This window comes from Lissotriton vulgaris, chromosome 12 (genome assembly GCF_964263255.1).
Source record: "Lissotriton vulgaris chromosome 12, aLisVul1.2, whole genome shotgun sequence".
In the NCBI taxonomy this organism is placed as follows: Eukaryota; Metazoa; Chordata; class Amphibia; order Caudata; family Salamandridae; genus Lissotriton; species Lissotriton vulgaris.
The window spans coordinates 732,288,287-732,304,539 of record NC_141700.1 but is presented as its reverse complement, the minus strand read 5'-3'; the positions used below and the strand labels follow the sequence as shown (position 1 = coordinate 732,304,539).

At 46.8% G+C, this 16,253-nt stretch overlaps 1 protein-coding gene across 2 annotated transcripts in view; it reads right to left on the bottom strand.

Moving 5' to 3' along the window:
• The window catches only part of LOC147678424 (calpain-5-like), a 122,955-nt gene extending 107,497 nt beyond the window's left edge, over positions 1-15,458 (bottom strand). Inside the window, exon 1 of one of the 2 annotated variants that reach the window (XM_086946021.1) lies at positions 15,104-15,458. The gene's annotated coding sequence lies outside the window, so the exon portion shown is untranslated. Of the gene's footprint in view, positions 1-14,714; positions 14,799-15,103 lie in introns of those variants that run through there. The other variant, XM_086946022.1, reaches the window with a different exon arrangement.
• Positions 15,459-16,253: the final 795 nt, after the last annotated feature.

Genomic DNA, 16,253 nt, shown 5'->3' with positions numbered 1-16,253 from the left:
ATGCAGGAAGTCAAGAAGTTGTAAAGTGTCCAGCCAGGGGACTCACCACAAGCAGGGGAGTCAGGGCAGGCCCCAAGCAATCATGGGAGCCCAAAGGAAACAAAGGTGACCCTCAAATGGACCCACAGGCCGGAGGCACTGGAGTCGTGAGAGGACCTCGAGCAGTTCACCAAAGGAGCAAGCCACAGTGCTCACGAGGCGGTGTGGCTGAAGATCTTGGTGGAAGGAGTTTCCAGAGGTTGGGGCTACTTGGAGCTCAATGCGCTTGTTGCAAAGTGGCCAACAAGCTTTTGCACTTGCAAAAGAACGCGGTGCACAGGGGTTCAGTTATTGCAGCCCCCACAAGGGATACTGGCCTCAAATTCAGTAAGATGACAGCTCAGGCCTCAACGGGCGTAGAAAGCCACAACCTGTGTTGTTCAACCCTTTGGAGTCCGCAGGAGCTTGGGATCAGCCGACCGATCAGCAGTGTTGAGGTGCATGCAAATGCAGGGAAGTGGCTCCTTCACTTCAAGGGAGATTCCTTCAAGTGTCTTTGAAGATCCACAGGCCTTAGATGGGTTCTGAATGAAGCACGGGTACCAACGAAGCAGCAGACAAGCAGGAGGACTAAGTCGGGCCCTTACGAAGTCCAGAGTGTTCAGATGGTCGAAGAGTAAGTGGTGTTAGAATTGAATTGTGTCCCACAATAAATCTAGGGACCTACACCCCAGGTAAGCCCTTAAGTAGCCTAGGGAAAAAATTGGGATGATTCAGGGGACCCTCCCAGGGGAGGGTCTGGACAGGGGGAGGTTACTCCCATGTCCTTTGTCCAGTTCCGTGCCGTGCCAGAGCTGGAGACAATGGCTCCCAAGAGTGGTTTGAACAGGACTATGCACAGGAACACCAAATGGGCCCCTCATGCAGACTTTCTGGCGCTGGCAAACGCACCCACCTGATCCCAATACACTAAGTTCTGCCTGGGAGGTGGTCACCTCCCTGTGACTGGATGCTTATTGTTCTGTCTTCCCTTGCTCGAACTTGGCGCAGCAGCAGGAGGCCAGAAATGGGTCTCTGGGTGGCAGCAACCATTTTGTGTTGTCCGGGTCAAGAAGGCTGGTACCAGGAACACAGAGCTTAGCGGATGGCTGTTCCAGTGCTTGGAATCATACCTCCCACACCGTTTATGGTGTGGGGGTATGACTGCAACATGTTTGATACCAAACATGATGGGATTTGTGGCAGCTGTTTTCTGGATGGTCATCGTGCAATTACGCGAAGCCCCTCTATATAGTATATGGCTGCTTCACTGACATCCCGGGAGAATGGACTCCGTAGGCTGCAGGGGTGTCCTGCTCATGCAGGGGCACCCTCTCATTTAGAACTAAGCACCCTGCCTTCAGAATTGCATATGCCTGCTATAGGGGTGGCTTATAGGTTTTCATTGCAGTGACCCTTAGATACAGTAATCTTATATCTTAAGTAAGTTGTGCAAGCACCTACTCACACAGGCTGCAATGGCAGGCCTGTAGTTCCATTTTGAATGGTGTCTCATTGGTGGCATAATACATGCTTTAGCCCCTGGGAGACCTTAGATCTACCTGTGCCCTGGGTACCTTAGTACCACACACTAGGGACTGATGAGGGTACCCCGGTATCCAATCTGGGATGTACCCAAGTACTGAACACAACAATTTAGGGAAAAAGCAAATACACTGGGGTTCTTATTAGCAGGGTCACAGTCAGACTATTCAAAACACAGCTTAGTACCAGGCAAAAAGTAGGGGTAACCATAAGAAGGAGCCTACCTTCCTACTATATATATATATATATATATATATATATATATATATATATATATATATATATATATATATTCACTGAAAAAACCATTGGTTATAGACCATATATAGTTAGGGATTAGCCTTTTCAAAACCTTATTTTACTCACACAAAACCATTGAAATTTCATATATAGTTAGTTCCACTAACTATATATCGCGCACCCGCAATCCACTGCTGATGATGTCACATATTACATCATTCATGACATGGTTAGTGACATCACTGATGACATCACTGATGACATCTCAAATGACATCACTGATGACATCACTGATGACAACATCCAGTGACTGTATGCTTCCGTAAAGTTAAAATATGTCTTACATATTGAAGAATGAGTGGATGTATAAGTGTCTGGATGAAGGATTTAGTAGGTGCATGACTGACTGTATGAGTGAGTGATTAAATGTGTCTCACTGAGTGCATGGGTTAGTGACTAAACTGTTTTAATTTGTGCATCATTATATCTGTTGTTCTACAAACTGCTGCATATGTTGATCAGTAGCTATATGAGTAACTGTATGGGTTATTCATTGGTTGTCCAAGTATTTGTATGGGAAACTGAGTGTGTGTGTATGGGTGGCTGGGAGGTGTGTGACTCTGTACATAGATGTGTGAGTAGTTGATTCACTATATGTATGGGTTCAAAAGTGCATGTGGAAACAGCTGTATGGGCGGTTGACTGTGCATGAGTGTATTAGTGAGTGAATGGATATCTCAGTGCTACATGTCAAAGTAAGTACATATGTAAAACACAGTACATGTGAGAGTTGACATATATAAATAACTGTGCATAAGAGCCAGTGAATGTGTGAGTGGCTGTATGGATCATTGTGAACATGTATCAGGGATTGTATAAGAGAGTAAAGTAAATATGTGTTAGTATATGTTTGAATAAGTAAGGTGTGTATAACTGTATAGTTGAGAAAATGGAGGTGTGATTGATTTTTTGCATAACTGACTAGGTGTGTGAGTAACTCCATGAATGAGTGACAGTCTGTGACTGTCTGTTTACACTGATTGTATCTAAGGTTATATTAGAGTCTGAAGAGGTTCATGGTATTATCACATGAATGATATCATCAGTGATGTGATCAGTCATGTCAAATGAGATGTTATCAGTGATTTTATCAGTGATGTCATTTGAGATGTCATCAGTGATGTCATTTGAGATGTCATCAGTGATGTCATTTGAGATGTCATCAGTGATGTCATCAGTGATGTCACTAACCATGTCATGAATGATGTAATATGTGACATCATCAGCAGTGGATGGCGGGTGCGCGATATATAGTTAGTGGAACTAACTATATATGAAATTTCAATGGTTTTGTGTGAGTAAAATAAAGTTTTGAAAAGGCTAATCCCTAACTATATATGGTCTATAACCAATGGTTTTTTCAGTGAATTTTCAAGGTTTTGTCAATGCAAATTCCTAACTATATATGGCCTATAACCTATGTTTTTTTCAGTGAATTTCATTGTTTTTTTAATAGCAAATATCAAAAGCTGTAAAATGTCAAGTACGTGATAGGTAAAAACTTTTTTGTGTTTATGCACGCTGATGTGCTTTGAACGCTGCCCCCCTCCCCTCTTTTCTCTTAGTAGTACTCTCTCTTTGCAGATAGTGAAGAGTAGTTAACGCAGGCCTTTACCACCGTTGTAATCCGTCGTGCCTGCTTGTCTCTCCATTTAATTGATTGTTATCCAAGCATTTACTGTTTTACAATTGATTCTCTTTGGTTCATTCTCTATTTACAAACAAGCACAAAGTCGCAATACTCTGTTTAGTCTTTGCAGATAGTGAAAAATCGAGTAAAAAAATAAAAGTAATCGAGCAAAATCAGTAGGCCACTAATTGGATCTCTTTTTGACCTCGCTAAAATAGAAATATTAGGAACAACCCTTCATGAGAAATACGAAAATAGTGAGATGAACTGAGCTCCACACCATGAGGGCTGCAAGACAGCTCGGCTCCGTCACCCACCCCGCCCAAAATAACGACAAACCCTATGCAAATATTAAAAATATATACAACACACCAGCAAACAAACAGGGTAAAACATTTTATTAAATAACTATTTACATAACTATTTTATACTTTTTATTGCCCGATCCGGCTAGCTCAATCGATCGAGCATGAAACTCATGCACTCTGATAGCAAGCAATGCTACTGATGCTATGCAGACCAAAACTGGTTTTCAGTTTGTACATTTTTCTAGATTTTTCCATCCAAGGTTGGTTGAGTTTGTAGAACGATGGCTTCAGATTTTCAACATACGGTGTGGTGGCGCGGACTGGGAGGGGGCGCTTCGCTCCTGCCCCCTCCCCAAGTAAGATTTTTATACGTGAAAGTACGTTAATGGTTTTGGTCCCTGAGTTGCTTCAATGTCACTGCCATTCTCAAATGGCATAAGTTCTGGATGTTGGGTGCCATAGTTCAGAGTTCTGAGCAGCGCTTGTAACACTGTCTGAAGCTTATTTCCACCTACTGCAGCTTCACTATTCTCAAAGTAAGTGAGTGTCGTTTGTGGACCTGACTGCATTTGAAAACAATGTGATATGGTACCTCCCTAAACCGCTTGACGGAGGCCCCCGAGGGGCGGTGTGATGGCACGGACTCGGAGAAGACGCTTGGCTCCGACCCCCTCCCCAAGTCTTATAGCACCGGTTTAGCCTGAGATCGCCCCCGACATAGGCGGCCGGCTCCCGGGGTCCGGCGGAACTTTTTGCCTTTTGATGACTCTTCTATTCTGGACCTTGTCCCACAATCCGTTTGACCTGAAGACACGCTGTAGTGGGGCGCCCCTTTACCGTTTTAGTTGCCATTCCGGCCGCTTTTGCTACACTGTGCCTCTTCTGCCATTCAGCTGTTTACCGCCCGCTCTTGCGACTACAGCGTCTCGCTCACCATGTAGTTGAGTTGCTCCCGCTCTTGCGATGCAACAATAAGCGACTACCACAGGACTCTCAAAATGGCAGCCGGCTCTTCAGATTTGGGCGTGGTCCACTAAAATGGCCCTGGGACACCTTGGAACTCGGACGCTTCCCTGATAGGGCTTGGGTCCCATTCTCGAAAGCGTCCCCTCAGCCGTGAAGATTCTACAAAAGTCTTGGGGGCCCCCCGACTCCCGCAGGCTTCTGGTGGGGAGCGGCTGCCATGTTTACTCGTGGAATGGCCACGACGGACCTACGAGATGGTAGTGCTCTCATGCTGACGCCAGCTTTAGTCTGAAACATCCAGAAACACTGTAGACTACCAATTCAATCAGTTCCGGTAGCGCCCCAACATGACCCGGTAGAGAAGAACTTGCCCTCCCCTCTTTGACTGATGGTTCTTGTTGCCTGTCCCCTCTGTTGTCATTTTACAGAACTTTTTGGACTGCTGAAAGGGGTTGTGTTCCGAACGCTGGTTGGTGGAGACATTTTGACTATATTCTTGACCTACGTTGTCGCGTATCGCGTTAGCGCACCCGGAAGTGATCCGGGGCGCGGCGCGCAACGTAAGCATAACAGGTCATGTGACTTGTTAATAAAACTTTTTATTGGTTCATTTTACTTTTGTTATTTTAATAATGAAAAGCTTGGTCATATGACCTAAAAAATACGCTTTTTATTGATTTCGAACTTTTTTTTTTAAAACATATATGTTATAATATTCCAGGCTAATGTACTTTCCCGGAAAATTTACAACTGTCCTGCAAGTAAAATATATTCCTTTTTCGAGAAAAAGGGCGTTTCTTCGTTCCATGACGGAACCGTTGAGTAAAAGAGACTCGGCCTGCTGTCTTAGTCGCCGATACGCCTGATTATCAGATTCTTATCGATCACTTTATGTTGCAGGAGTGGAAAACACAACTGCCCTTGACCATTTATCTTTACTGCGTTCCTACATATTATACCTTTTATCCGTCATGTAATTGGACTGCTTTATTTCACTTGCCTTTTACTGATTCGAAAACAGTGACTAAAAGTAAAAACTTTACCAATGTAAATACTACTACCATGTTTTGTTTTAAAAACCTTTATTGTGAAAATGTCAGTATACAAATACGGGCCTATAACCACGTGGGCCGGCCACGGAGCAAACTGAAATCGTATATGATGAGGAGACATTGACATTATAGAGGAACGTAACGAGCGAGCCATTAGGTTGCAAGAACTAAGGTGTCTAACAGTTGCGGAATCGGTGGACGTACATTTTGTAATTAAAATACGACAGGGCCACTTACAAAAAAGTTATCTAGATATACATTTGCGTGCAAGTACCATGGGTGACGTTAATTCGAACTTTCAATAGTACAGTAATCAATAACACATCAGAACTTAATATCAATAGGGATGTCGAAATATTCAATCAATTCTCATCCCCGCCCGCCATTAGCATCAAAACTGCATTCATATCTCGTGATATCAAGGTTGTTCAACCAGTACACAACAAGGAGTTACGAGTCCCATTTATACCGGCGCCATTTTGGGCGAGGCCGGGCAGGTCCAAGATATAGTCAAAATGTCTCCACCAACCATCGGCCAGACCAGAACCCCTTTCGGCCCTTTATGCTACAAGATGGTGTCTTCCATTCAGAAAATATTGTTGGCAGCATTTTGAAAGGAAAGATAAACAGCCGTTCTCCTAGTGAGTCTCACATTGTTACATTTAGGAAGAATGTTGAAGAGTAGTATGTGGAAAATCTGAAGCCATTTTTCTACAAACTCTCAATCAGCCTTGGATGGAAAAAAAAATCCTGAAGAATGTACAAACTGAAAACCAATTTTTGTCTGTATAGCATCAACAGCAACGCTTGAGTCAGCTTTGTGTCAAGCCGCCATTTTGATTCAATCAATAACGTCCCCCTGCACACATTCAGGGACCTGGTCGTGTCTTCAGATGAAACGGATTGTGGGACAAGAAGCAAAAAGGAAAAGGAAAAAAGTTCAGCCGGACCTCGGGAGCCGGCCGCCTATGTCATGTGCGACCTTTGGCCACACCAGGGCAATAGTGAAGCTGCAGCAGGTGCAAATAAGCTTCAGACAGTCTTACAAGCACTGCTCAGAACTCTCAACTATGGCACTCAACATCCAGGACTTGCCATTCGGATCTTGGCGCCTTGTGCTGGTTCCAACCTATTCACACATCGATCCACTACTGACATCACCTCATAAGCCAACGGGGCACCCCACGCCGACTTTCGGCGCAGCATTGTAGGATGGCCACACCAGTGCGGCAACTTGCTGGACACCACCTCGGTGCCATCCGGATCTCGGCGCGTTCGAGTCACTGTACCGCAAGAGTGACCGGAACTCAGCTGGACACGCCGTCTTTCGGCGCAGCATTGTAGGATGGCCACACCAGTGCGGCAATTTGCTGGACACCACCTCGGTGCCATCCGGATCTCGGCGCGTTGTGCTGCCTTCGGCCTACTGTAGCCGGAAGTGCGGACGCAACTCAGTTGGACGGCGAGTGAAACGCTAAGGGGCGCTCCACTGCAGCCGAGGAGCCTCCATCTTGGGGGAGACGCACAGCCCCCACTGACTGACGCGACCTCACAGGCCAATGGGGCGCCCCACGCCGACTTTCGGCGCAGCATTGTAGGATAGCCACACCAGTGCAGCAACTTGCTGGACACTAACTCGGTGCCATCCGGATCTCGGCGCGTTGTGCTGCCTTCGGCCTATTCGCACACCGGTCCGCTACTGACGCCGCCTCACGTGCCAACGGATTTTCTACGCTTTTTGTAGCCTTATGCCGCATAACAGGTCATGTGACTTGTTTATAAAACTTTTCATTGGTTCATTTTACTTTTGGTTTCCTAAAGATGGAAGGCTTGGTCATATGACCTAAAAATAACACTTTTCATTGGTTTAGAACATTTTTTTTCCCAAACGATGAAAGCCCCACCTTGTTTCTGGATGATTCAGACTGAAGCTGGCGTCACCATGAGAGCACCACCATCTCGTGGCTCCGTCGTGGTCATTCCGCGAGCAATCATGGCAGCCGCTCCCCACCGGAAGCCTGCAGGAGTCGAGGGCCCCCAAGACTTTTGTAGAATCTTCACGGCTGAGGGGACACTTTCGAGAATGGAGCCCAAGCCCTAGCAGGCAAGCGTCCGAGTTCCAAGGTGTCCCAGGGCCATTTTAGTGGACCAGGCCCAAAACCGAAGAGCCGGCCGCCATTTTAAGAGTCCTGTGGCAGCCGCCTATCGCTGCACTGCAAGAGTGGGAGCAACTCAACTACATGGTGAGCGAGACGCTGTAGCCGCAAGAGCGGGCGCAACTCAGCTGGATGGCCGCCACCTGGGGAGGCCCGTTCACGCCGCCTCCCCCACGCCCCCCCCCCGGGCCGCCCCACGCCAATTTTCGGAGCAGCATTGTAGGATACCAAAACCAGTGCGGCAGTTTACTGGACATCACCTGGGTGCCATCCACATCTCAGCGCGTTCTGCTGCCTTGGGACTATTCGCACAACAGACCGCTACTGACGAGGCCTCCCCCCGCACCACCCGGGACGCCCCGCGCTGTTTTTTTGAGCTGCATTGTAGGATCCCAAAAACCAGTGCGGCACCCAGGTGACATCACCTGGGTGCCGTCCAGAACTCAGCACGTTGTGCTGCCTTGGGACTATTCGCACAAAAGACAGCTTCTGACCATTGTTGTTTTTTTTTGTCAAAAATGTTTAAATGTTTGTTACAGTTTTTGTTCCGTTCGTTATATTTAAAAGTTAATAAAGTTTTATAATCCTACTTTGTTGGAGTGCTATATATTTTTAAAAAATCGGGTGAATGGGGCCTTGAATCGGGTTATTGTAATGTGTGGGCTTTGCAAGTGTACTGCTACAGGATCGGACATTTCAAACTCAAATGCACGTTCTTTTTCTTACTTTTCCGAAGCATGGAGCGCAATAGCAGGCAGAGAAAGGGTGATGCAAGTGTTGAACACTGCCTGGCCTGGCAAGTTACTGGCAGTGCCCCCCCCCCCCGCCCGCTCCTGAAAGAGGACACACACACACCGCCGCCCTGAGTACTTCACAGATCTTTAAAAGACCATGCGCTTGTTCATGAGGCTTAAATGGTTTATCACCCCTTCTAGAACCCCTGCATCGACCCTCTGACGTTTCCTGGAAGAATTACCACATAACACAATACCAAGCCTTGTCAGCTGAAACCCCCGAGGAATCGTGGGGCATATTATCAAGGGGGTTTATCTCCGCTTTTTTGGCTTTAAAAGCCAAGAAAGCGGAGATAAAATTATCTCCCTATTACCAAGCTGTCGCTAACACCAGTTAGTGACAGCTAAAAGGAGATAGCGACCATCTTGGGCCCCGCTTTGCATGTCAGTGATATTTATCACTAATGACATGCAAAGTGGGCGTGCCAAGATGTTAGCGACTGGAAACAGTCCCTAACATCGCTATCTCCTATTACCAACTTTTGGAGATATTCGCGCTAAGCGCGAATATCTCCAAAAGCTAACACCTGCCCTGAGCAGTTCTTAGCCATGTTATCCAATGGGAGGTGGATAACATGGCTAAGAGCATTTGCTCGATAATGCATGAATATCGCTGACTTTTCAGCGATATTCATGCATTGCGGCCGTTTTTTTTCGCATTTGCGATATACCTTGCTAATAGCAAGGTTTATCTGCGATAAAAATCGCCGATGTGCGGCGATAATTTTTGTCTCTAAACAAGTTAGAGACAAAAATTATCGCTAGTTGTTGGTAATATGCCCCCGGGTTTTTGCTTGCAGAAATCGGGAGGCGGGAGACTAGCACTGAAATCAGTAGTCTCACGCCTGAATCGGGAGGGTTGGCATGTCTGGATTCTCTACAGCTGGGGCCATAAACTACATCCGCAGGGCTAGGTGATAGCCTGGGACCGGCCTGGCATCTAAAATGGCTGTCGTGCACAACAAAATTGTGGCATTGGAAAAAAGGCAAGATGGCGTAGACAATGTTTAACAATAAGGATTCATTTATTACAAAATATTTTATCGCACTGACAAATTGGCGGTCAACACTTCCTGATTTCCATCGAATCGAACGTTAACAGACGTCACGCAGCAAAAAAAAAAAAAGCTCACGCACAGCCGCTGGAAGACATGTATCAACATATATGAGCCTCCTCAGCCCCCCTCAAAAAACATAAGGGATTAGGATACGTCTCCCGCACCCCCTTATACCTAGTAATTTAATTAAAACGAAGCACAAAATGGCGAATTCCCGTTTCGCTACCAGTTTGCGGCCCAGTTCGCGGCCCGTGAAGCGCTTCTACCGTGAAAAATATTTTTTTTTTTTTATTTTCCCCACGGGACCCTTTAATAACCCCAACAACATTCCTAGGGGGTCAAGAGGGGTATACCTTGCCCCCTTTCATTAAATTCCCCCTTCGTTTTTCACCTCTTCTTCTCTCGATCCTACCGAGAGATAAGATGGCGGCCGCTCCGGACTGTTTAGAATATTGACAGACACCGGGGAGCCAATCAGCTTCGCATCGCAAAGTTCCGTTTCGCGAAAAGTAAGCGGACCGGAGCGCAGCCCGGAGCGCTGTCACAGATATATATCTTGTTTTAAACGTTAATTTCTCAAAATCCACTGAAGCACATATATTGAGACCTAGCAAAGGCACATCGGGCTAACAGTCCCTATAATTTTGCCAAGTTTCGTGCAAATCCATTCAGCCGTTCGAGCTAAAAGTGAGGCCAACCGCCCTATGGAAATTAACATGGGGAAAACGCGTTTTGGGACCCCCCTTTTTTCTCGGCCCCCCCTTGACGAAACCCCCCCAAATTTTCAGGGGCTGCTCAGAAACAAAATATGCCATTTTCCTGAAAATTTCAGCCGATTCCGTCCACAAACGCCAAAGTTATTAGACATAGAATTTTCAAAAGTTCCATAGGAAAAAAATCCTAACTATATATACCTACTGGCGACCGCCAGTAGGTAATATATACACACACACACACACACACGGGCAACTGCCCAAAACGGGTCGTCTGCCACGCTGCTGTACTTCTCTCAGGAATAAAATATCCTTTGCCATCATTTGGGATTCGTTGGTCTTTTGTGTTCGATCACCGAGATACAGGTGATCCCAAGCCGACCTTCTGTAGCATATATATATATATATATATATATATATATATATATATATATACACACACACACACACACACATACATACACAAACATTTTTATGCTGAACCTCTTGATGTTGTCTTCTTACCCTGTACAAAGGGGTTAATATTAGGAAGGGATCCGTCTATTTTGAATGCAAACATGTATTAACAGCAGCACTGTAGTACCTAGCCTCCATCTCTGTCTTTACTATTACAGGAGGCATTCATGTTATTTTTAGGTTCCACCTCCTTTACACAAGCGCGAAGCGTGACAACCAATTAACATAAGTGCTCCACTATTATCATATCATGTTAACAAAACATCACACTCCTGTTTTACATGCAAGGATTGAGACTCCCCTTCTCCAGCCAACATTGCACCGCATAAGCAAAGCAGTCTGTGTGCCAATCTAATATGTGCTATAAAACACTCTTCTTAAATAAAGTTCAACATTTTGTTTGTGAAAAAATTTCGTTAGACTTCAAACCTTCATATATCTTTTTAGTTTGCATTCAAAGAGGGAAAACACAGCCCATAGAACATTTTCCATCACAATAATTTGTCATATATTTGCTATAAATCTTTCACTGTCATACAACACAGGAACTTATTCTTTATTTCTTTTAATATCTCCTGTAATTACTATCATTTTAACAAACAATATCTAACCACCCTTTCGCACAATCACTCTTTCTCGCTCGCTTACTCTCTCTCAAGAACACTATTTCTTATTCTTTCTCTCTTATTTCTCTTTCTGGCACCATTTCTCCTTCCTCTGGTTACCAATATTTCCATTCTATTGCTCGCCTCAAATGCTAACTCACTCTGTCTTTCTCACATATTTATTTCTTTGACCCTACACAAACCCTATTACCTCACTGTTTCATTCTCTATCTCTCACCTCTATACTTTTATGTATATTACATAATGCTAATTTCACACTCTATGTTATATATAAAGAGACAGGAATACTTATAACATGTTATAACTGTTCAACATACTACACAGCAGCAACACTGCTCTCAAACATACCACACTACCACTAACCCATCTCATCTCGAAATCCCACTGCCACATCTCACACTCCATCCGCGCTCTATACTGCCTGCTCACACATCCTACCTTCCTGTACCTCTCACACTGTCTGGTAGTCCACTTCTCACCGCACCCTCTAGATAACCCTCCAGCGCACCCCTCTATCTCTCTCTTTCTCTCGTATTCTCTCTAATCCCTCTCTCTCGCTCTCTCACGCACTCTTCCCACCTCTCTTATATAGTTCACTTCAGGTCTTCAAGCATAATTTATTTTCAAAACTTTTTCAAGGTTTCCGTCCTTCCAACCCACGCTCTCCTCCTCTTCTTAGAGTCCCTTCTGCATACACAGGCGCTCCTTCTTTATGTGTCTGTGGCCTGCTCGCCTCTTCTTTCTCTCTTCCTCACACACTCCTTTGCTCCTCTGTCCGGAGTTCATTCACCACTTCATCCACAAACGACCTATCCCTCTCGATCTTCCTTTCTACCCTTCAGTACAGTTCTCACCTCTATCTATTCACCATACTATGCAATTTCACTGCACAAATACACTCCATACCTCACAATTCCACAACTAACAATTCCAATGCAATCCACATAATTCCACAACACTTACATCCTCTCCACTCCAAACCAAAACACATAGGTAAAGAAATTGTCATTTAAAACTCCAATAGCTCTAACTCTTGAAGATTCTAGACCTATTGCATTGCAAATGCTTGTTTATAGAGCTTTACAGTGTCTCAACATGTTCTGAAGAGGCAGTAAATAAGAGAGTACCCTAAGGCGTTATAACAATGCAAAGAAACAAAACAAATAATCCATATTAATCTACCCCTTAAGGGCGTCCTACGTGCCACAGCACATCTCATTCAAGGCCTGAAGAAATATGGTCCCATCCCCCCCAACTGGTGGCCCTCCATTGGCTCCCCTTGCAGGCTCGCACCCTCTTCAGAACCAGCTGCATTCAGTGCTTCATCTGAGCTGCTGGGGGCCATTGGCGCTCATTTTTGGGGACCGGCATGTATTTTTGGCCATCAGACTTTTACCGAGAACAACAGAGGGAAAAACAGACCAAGCGGAAAGATTGGGAAAAAAAAACACCACACAGGGAGAAAGGGGGAACCCGCAAGGGTAAGTCAAAGGGGCAGGGAGTGTCCGCCAGTGGATGGAAGAGACATGAGGTCGAATCGAGACTATGCAGCCTTGGTATTCAGTGCGCCAACATTTAATTGCACGGACTGTGGGCTTCTGAGCCGTGGGCACTGGTACTCATTCTTATACAAATTAAGCGCTGGCGCCATCATTTTACAAAGCCATCACGACCAACACCCTGCTTATCTTGAAGGCAAGTGCGCCATCTCTGGTGGTTCCCGGCACACGGGCAGGCAGAACACCATCAGACTGCAGACTAAGAAAATAGAAAGGCAGGAGGCCTTTTCCATCCATGCACCCAGGATCTGGAACAACGCCCTGTATCCATCCGGATTGCTCCCACCCTACTCAAGTTGGGAAGCAAGTTGAAGACTCCTCTCTTTAACCCCTTGGGTGCTCGTGACGGAACCGTTCCGTCACGAGCCTCGAGTGGGCTGTGCTGGTGACGGAACGGTTCCGTCACGGCCCACTCGCCGCGTTTGCCGGGCGCAAATTCCACACCTGCACTGAAGATTCTATTAGGCGGGCGGGGCCGTGACGGAACCGTTCCGTCACAAGCACAGCCCACCCGAGGCTCGTAACGGAGCGGTTCCGTCACGAGCATGGGAGCGCCCCCCACCCCCCCTTAGCACTGCGGCGGAATAGCCGCCGCAGCTAAGGGGTTAAAGAACACTGCATCAACAGTCCACACCTCGGCTTCCTCTCCTGTTACTCGTACACTTTAAGCTCGCCTTAGACCATGTACAGCGTTTCTCGCTCCTTTGGGTAGGTTTGTGCCATAGAAATAACACATAAAGAAAACTGGGTGGCATTGTGAGCAAAAGAATGATGAATTAAACCCAGATCTGTGACTGGGGGGCGGGGGGAGTGGTTGAAATGTTTCAGCACTCTGTCCATCATCTCCTTGTGTTTGCTTTGTTCGCCCTAAGTTGGCAGGGTATGCCCAGACGTGGGTCTCGGGCTCGCTCTGCCACTGGATTCACGCTAGCCTGGCTGGGTTTCACACCGAACCGGTCCTAGGATGCTTGTTTCCGGTCCAAGGAGGACCTGGCCTGGACTGGACTGTTCCCATGAGGAACAGGATCAAGACTGATCTGCATATGGCCAGATCTATTCTAGGGTGGTGAAGTGGGCAAAGGAACCATGAATTAAACCCAGAGATGAGACTGGGGGTGAGGGGTTGAAAAATGTCGGCACTCCGTCCATCATCTTGATGTGTTTGTTGTCATATCATACGTCTAGTACTGCAACCCCCAGAATGCAAAGAGGCAACAGTGACACGCACGGCAAAGTCCGCCTAGCAGCAATAAGCCCATTTGTCAAAACTTGTTCAGCAGCTCGGCATCTTATCCAGCGTTTCATCACCGCAAAACTTCGCTCAAAGAACACCCACTTTCTCTAGTCTAAACAGTCAATAATTTGCTGTACAGCCCCCTTAGTTTCAAAGCGCTAGGCGTTACTATTTTCCGTCTCGGGGGCGCTCGTTTTAACTTGTCCCCAGAATGATGAAATGCTGAGAAGCCGCACCTGCGCTTCGGATTGCACGCAAATATGGACAACGGGTGTATGAAAACAAATAGGGACCCTTACCGCAGGTGTGGGGTCTGAAAACACAACGTCGTTCGGGAGCAGCGCCGAGAAGGTGCAAGCTGCAGGGCTAGCGCCTCTTCCAGTGTCTCCCGAACGACACCTGTGCTCGAGCCAGCCCCGCAGGGCGCGTCGATCCCGCCCTGGGATCTTATCTTTCGCTGGAAAGTGGCCCAGTGTCATGGCTGACCACTTCAGCCGCTCCTGTCTTTGTACAAGAACATGTTGCATTCTGGGACTTGCAGTTTGGTTTCATCTGACCTGACAGGACTGGTTGAAGGTGTCCTAGTAGCAGGTAGGTTTATCTCGGAGCAGAACCTAAACAAATGTATACATTATTCACTGCGCAAAGCGTCGCGTGACGAAGGGAATGCTGTGGAGTAAACATTTACCTTGCAAGAGCGCCCAGCCTAGAACGTCACACCCGCAGAAGCTTCAGGGCGCGTTAAGTTTGGTCTAAGACGATGAAACCGGGAGATGAGCTTCGTGGCCGAACCCGAAGGTCCCTACAGCCCCTCGCAGATGTTTCGCAGCGCTTTATCCATGCATCGGCGCCTTACAGAACCGGTCGGCGTACATTTCCTGAAGAGAGCCACTTCCCGGACGACGTCCCGACACAGCCTGGGCAGTTCCCTCCCTCCCTCTCTCGAAACTGGCTTTACAAACAGGTCTCCCTCCGGGGACGACGCCTATCCCGGGCGTATGAACACTGGCACCTCCCAAGGCAGCAGCACCTCCACCATAACCTGTGGCGTGGGCAGCAGCGGGGAAGGAACCGGCCCAGGAGCACACGGTGCGTCAGTCGCGGACCTGGACTACGTGTCGCTGTGCTAACATAGGGCAGTGCATCCTGTCAATCGATGCGTGTGGTTGGGGGGGGGGGGGGGGGGGGATATGTAGGGCAATACTACAACAGCTAAATGAAAGGACCTCCTACCCCAAGGTAATAGGGTCTGCGAATAGTGACCTGACGGCGGAGGCGTAGCTTCGGGGGGTGTTACATCCGCCTTAAAAATGTATTTTGCTGCAAATAATTGGGTACAGGTGCTTTCAGTGGGGTATGGCGAGGTATCTGTCGGATTTTATCCTGGAACTTTACATGCCCACACTAACACACTTTCGCTCGTCTCAGTTTTGGAGGCCTTAAATCTTGGTTAGTTCGCAGAATATTGTGTTTTAAGTACCCCTAACAATCTGCACTCATTCCCACTGCCTCTTAAGCCCCCCCTCATGTTCTGCTTCTCATATAATGTATTTTTACGGGCTATGCTAGCATGATTGTTGGGGAATCTGAACCCCCCCCCCCTCCCCGCCTCCAATCTTGCTGACCAAGCTACGCCCCTGCCTGGTCGACATATTGAACTCTCAAGTTGTTATATGTCAAGTTGGTAGCTCACCCAGTTCTTTCCCCCCTTTGCAATAACCTACTTACATCTACACATTTATAATACAGAAATGGAACTACAGGTACCAGAATGCAATGGAAGAAAACGGCGCAGATGAGTTATTGTCTCTGACGGGGGTACTGTGGGCTCCGAGGAA